General features: G+C 39.9%; 1 long non-coding RNA gene across 1 annotated transcript; it reads right to left on the reverse strand.

Annotated features, from left to right (window-relative positions):
* Positions 1-731: 731 nt before the first annotated feature.
* Positions 732-5,123, reverse strand: LOC138405335 (uncharacterized). The gene is made up of 3 exons (XR_011239053.1): positions 4,674-5,123; positions 4,480-4,538; positions 732-1,222 (listed from the first exon to the last, which is right to left on the reverse strand). It is a non-coding gene; the product is annotated as an uncharacterized lncRNA (long non-coding RNA).
* Between the last annotated feature and the right edge of the window lie 922 nt (positions 5,124-6,045).

The following is a 6,045-nucleotide window of genomic DNA, read 5'->3' on the forward strand; positions in this document are numbered from 1 at the left end:
AACCAAGAGGCTGCAAACCCTGTTTAGGCCCCTGACCAGCTAGAGGGCTGAAATCCAAGTGACAACTCATGTAACGTTGATAAGAAATTCCCTCAAGCAGTCAAAGTTACCAGATATAATGAAATTCCCTACTGACAGTCCTAACATATCACATTCACAGTGATGTTACTCTGACCTTTAACTTCGAATGGAATAAAACCCTTCATCTTTGAATTGAATTTAATATTTTTACCAAGTTTGACGACATTCCCATGAGCTGATCTTTAGATATCAATTTAAGAAAAAATATTTACATACTTTGTGAGAACACTGTGACATTTGGCTACCAAAATGAAACCCAAATTCATGTGAATGTTTGTGGCAAATGTGAAAGAATTCCCTGAAGGCATTTCGGATATATCACATATACAAGGCAAGAAGTGTGCTTTGTGAGGTCCTAGTGACCTTGCCATTTGATCTTTGACAACTGAATTCTATTCAAGTCATCATTGAGTCCAAATGAATGTTTGTGCCACATGTAATTATATTTCCTTTGGACAATCTTGATAAATTATATTAAAATATTATATTATATAAAACAATGCAAAGTCATGTGAGCTTGACTTTTTGACCTTTGACTAACATAACGTAGTTGTTCATGAGATATCGCATTCACATGAATGGGACTGACAGATGGATGGACAACTTGAAAACATAATGCCTCTGGCCATACTGAATGTGCAAATGGTAAATTCAATTCAATTCAATTCAATTTTATTTATATAGCGCCAAGTCATAATTTACATTATCTCAAGGCACTTTACATTTAAAGGTCAAGACCTTAAAACAATATTAACATAGAGAAACCCAACAGTTCCCACAATGAGCAAGCACAGGCGACTGTGGAGAGGAAAAACTCCCTCATTAACAGGGAGAAACCTCTGGCAGAACCAGGCTCAATGTGGGCGGTCATCTGCCTCGACCGGTTGGGGTGAGGAAAGAAAAGTAAGGGGGGAGGAAAGGAGAGATGGTTGGAAAGCGGGGGAGAGAAGAGAGAGATGAGGTGGAGAGAGAGAGACCAGTAACAATTTGGCACCATCAAAATCAAGACTAACCATAACAATAACAATGTATAGATCTACAACATGACTAGATATATTAATGAATTGCTGAGTTATTGTAATAAATGAAGACAATGGTGATGGTGGTCGTTGTTGTCCTGTAGTCCCGGTGCCGGAGTTATCTGAAACGAGATAGAGAGAAGAGCCAGAGGGACTATGGGAGGACAAAGTGACACTTTGACATGATGACATGTTAAAACTAATAGCAGCACTCGTGCTGCAGCATTTTGGACCAACTGGAGACTTTTAACAGTCTTCATGGAGCATCCTGCTAATAGAGAGTTGCAGTAATCTAATCTAGAGGTTACAAACGCGTGGACTAGTTTTTCAGCATCCTGCTTAGACAGGATGTTTCTAATTTTGTTAATATTGCGCAGATGGAAGAAAGCCGTTCTAGACACTAGTTTAATATGGGGGTCAAATGACATGTCTTGGTCGAACAACACTCCAAGGTTCCTCACAGTGGAGCTGGAAGCCAGACTGACACCATCCAAAGTGACTATCTGGTCAGACAGTGTTTGTCTGAGATGTTTAGGGCCAATTACAACAACCTCAGTTTTGTCTGAGTTTAAAAGTAGAAAATTTTGGGTCATCCACGCCTTGATATCTTTGAGACATTCCTGAAGTTGAACTAGGCGATTAGATTCATCATGCTTCATGGAAATATACAATTGGGTGTCGTCTGCATAGCAGTGGAATTGTATGTGGTGCTGTCTGATAATGTTGCCTAAGGAGAGCATATATAAGGTGAACAGTATTGGTCCAAGGACAGAACCTTGTGGAACTCCATGATTAACTTGCATGTGCATGGAGGAGTCATTGTTAACATTTACAAATTGGAATCTATCTGATAAATATTATTTAAACCAGTGTAGTGCTGTTCCTTTAATTCCTATATGTTGTTCTAATCTCTGTAGCAGAATCTTATGATCTATTGTGTCGAAGGCTGCATTAAGGTCCAACAAGACGAGGACAGAGACAAGTCCATCATCTGATGCCATAAGAAGGTCATTAGTGACTTTCAATAGTGCTGTTTCTGTGCTGTGATAGGTTCTAAATCCTGACTGAAATTTTTCCAATAAAACGTTACTATCTAAGTAACCACACAGCTGGTTAGCAACGGCTTTTTCTAGGATTTTGGAAATGAAGGGCAGGTTGGATATGGGTCTATAGTTAGCTAAAACCTCTGGATCAAGCGTAGGCTTTTTAAGCAGAGGTTTAATAACGGCTACCTTAAAAGCCTGTGGTACGTAGCCGGTTAGCAAAGACATATTAATCTGATTTAAAATGGAACTGTCAATTAGGGGGAGGACTTCTTTAAAAAGTCTAGTTGGAACAGAGTCCAGCTGACAAGTAGTTGGTTTAGATGATGAAACTAACGAGGTCAGTTCAGGAAGATCAACAGAGTAAAATTTGTTTAGACATAAATCTGGTGCTACGGTTTCAGGACCAGACATTGTATCCGTGTTATTCACTGGGAGGTGGTGGTGGATTTTATCCCTGATGGTTGTAATTTTATTAGCGAAGAAGCTCATGAAGTCATTGCTTCTCAGATCTAGAGGAATAGATGGGTCAGTAGAGGTGTGACTTTCTGTCAGCCTGGCTACAGTGCTGAAGAGGAACCTGGGGTTGTTCCTATTTTCTTCTATTAGTAATGAATAATAAGAGGTTTGGGCATTTCTAAGTGCTTTTTTGTAATTTATAAGGCTATTCTTCCAGGCTAGGTGGAAGTCTTGGCGATTGGTGGAACGCCACTTCCTTTCTAGCTTCCGCGATGTCTGTTTTAGAACGCGCGTTTGGGAATTATACCACGGAGCTAATCTCCTCTGATTTACTTTCTTCTTTTTTAATGGGGCTGTCACAGTTATGTATTTTCAGTGTTCCTCTCATGTTCCCTTCTGCCTTCCTCTGTGCTCCATCCTGTGATTCTCCTGTGTTGTTCTCTGTGTCCCTCTCCTGAGTTCCCCTCCTTGTCCCTCGCTATGTTCCACCCTGTGATTCTCCTGTGTTGTTCTCTGTGTCCCTCTCCTGTGTTCCCCTCCTTGTCCCTCGCTATGTTCCACCCTGTGATTCTCCTGTGTTGTTCTCTGTGTCCCTCTCCTGTGTTCCCCTCCTTGTCCCTCGCTATGTTTCACCCTGTGCCTCTCCTGTGTTCATCCCTGTCTTGGTTATTGTATTTTGTTCTCGTTGATAAGTTTGTTCAGTGCTTCCTGTTTTATTTTGTAGTCCTTGCTCCCTGTGTGTTTTCACCCATTGACTTCCTGCCCTCATCAGGTTCACCTGTTTGTCTTGTGCCACCTGTCCCCAGTTACTCATTAGTTCCAGTCTGTATATAAGTCTTTGTGTTTCCCCCATGTGGTTGTTGGTTCGTCATCGTCATTTCTGGTCTGGTCCTGTCCGTCATCGAGATTCTTGTTCTGTCTGTTCTTGTGTCCCGTCAGCTCTCGTCACGTTACCCCGTAAGTTTGTATCCTGCCCTGTTCTGTGTTCCACTCGGCTTTTTGAGTGCGACTTTTGTTTTCCTGAAGATTTCTTGTGTTACGTTTACCCCCTGTTAAATAAAATACACTTTTTGTTAAACCTTATTTAGTTTCTGCGTTTTGGTCCTCCCCTTCTCACGTCACCCCCCCACTCGAATCCTGACAGGGGCGACAGCTTCAAGTGCTGTTTTTAGTGAGGCTGCAGTACTATTTACAAAGTTATCAACTAGTGTGGGAGTAAGGTTTTGATAATCTTCTTGTATTGTACTGACACATGGCTGAGAGGGAAGTGAGGAGGGGAGCAGTTGTTTAAATTTGTGAACAGTTTTGTCAGATAAACATCGACTGTAATAGACTTTCCGTCCAGAATTGACGTAATTAACAATTCAGAATTCAAATGTAAGTAAAAAATGGTCAGACAGAAGCGGGTTCTGTTGGAATATTGTTATATTTTCTATGTCAATGCCATATGTCAGGACAAGATCAAGAGTGTGATTCAGGCAGTGGGTCGGTTGATTCACATGTTGAGTGAAACCAATCGAGTCTATTATTGATTTAAATGCTGAACTAAGGCTGTCATTGGCAACATCTACATGAATATTGAAATCACCGGCTATAATGATTTGATCTGTTTTAAGAACTAGTTCTGATAAAAATTCAGAGAATTCAGATAAAGAAATAAATATAGCAATACATGATAAATAATTTCTTCCATGTTCTTTTATTTTACATGGATGGTTTCTTGACAAAACAAGCCAACTCTATAAATGTGAACTGAGTGTCAGAAATTAACACGACATTCATAGCATCTGCAAACAATTTTTCCCCACAAATTTCTGTAACTTTCTGAGAATCTACATCACAGTATATTGTAGAATATCATGTGTTTCAATACTCACCTTATTGATGGAACCTCAGTGATGTCTACTGTCCCTGGCTCAGACACTCTCTCAAGCATCTACGGTACATGTCAAGACAGGTAATGGTAGCATTAAAATAACATTAGATAACTACAATTCAGTTGAACTATTATAGTTTCAGATATTAACCATTTAATTCTGAGTTCAGTCAGGAACCCTTTGTTATGATTTACCCATTTGTTGCCAATGGGGACACAGTTATGATTGGCGCTGAAGGCTCCATTCTTTGGATGTTCCCTGGTTAGCTGAGCAGCGTGCTAAGTTAAGACAGGGAACATATGCAGAACCCCCCAGTGGGCGTAGCAGGCAAGGTACTTTGGTTAAGATAATTTACCACAACCGTGTTTGTACTCTCTGCTGCGGCGGCAATTTCTGTGAAACAAGCACAAAGTCAAACACTTCTTTCTATAAGTTTAATTCAGCATCTGCAGATGGACTCATTAGTACACATCACCTGATTGACATGCACAAATGAGCAAAGAACATAGGAGAATCTGTGTTCTTATAACTCACAGCCCCCTCCCACTAAGCATGCAAAGGTATATACGTATTACCCTTCTTTAGTTTCACTCAGTGAAGGAGACATCCTGTCCTTTTGTTTACATGTTCTGTGGATGACCCCCCCTGTGAGAACCCAGTTGTTTGATCCCAATCAGAGATACTAAAAGATACCATAAAGTTGTGGTTTCTCAAGGCCATAAAACTCAAGTCTCTTAAGCCACCATCGTAAACCTTAAAGTTGCCCTTTTCGATTAACAATTTGGTCAACCATTTGGTCAGTCCTCGACATACAGTACATGTCTGCTCATGCAATTATACATACACAAATGTAACATTTCCATTACAGTGCTAAAAGTGTTAGAGCTGAGCAGGGATCAGTGAGGATGAGGTCGTATTTAAAGAGACCAATTTGGTGAGAGAATGGGCTGTGATTGGTGGGTGACTGACGAGTACCCATAAACCTATCGGTAGCTGAGCACATGACTCTGTGTCCTGCATGAACTAACACAATGCTTCATTAGTCACAATTCAAGTTCAGGATTTCTACGATGACATTCTCACTTTAAACTTAATTTAAAGTATCTTGAATTGAGGCAAATTAAAGCTGACCTTGAATTATGATCAGTCACAATCAAATTGTCATATATCAAAAATCATAAACTGGATTTATTTTCATAATTAATTATGGATAAAATTACAAGGTATGTTGCAGAAATCTGAAATGGATATATATATCATTGAGCATTGTACAGGTTACATTGTACAAGTACATGTTCTACTGAATAAGGGATCAGCCACTTGCTATCTGTAATACAAACAGCCATCATCAGGAACATCAGAGAGATCATAGTTAATAATCATCCCAAGGTACTTGTAGTTCTCTACAAAGTCTACCACATGTCCATTGATGATAGTATTCTAAGAGTTTGAGGACTGATGCCTAAAACTCATGTCCTTGGTTTTTGTCACATTTAGTAGTAAAAATGCACAGTCACACCAATACAGATTCACAATCCACAATGGGACCATGGTTGTTCTCATCTG

Source organism: Paralichthys olivaceus, chromosome 17 (assembly GCF_024713975.1).
Source record: "Paralichthys olivaceus isolate ysfri-2021 chromosome 17, ASM2471397v2, whole genome shotgun sequence".
Classification (NCBI taxonomy): domain Eukaryota; kingdom Metazoa; phylum Chordata; class Actinopteri; order Pleuronectiformes; family Paralichthyidae; genus Paralichthys; species Paralichthys olivaceus.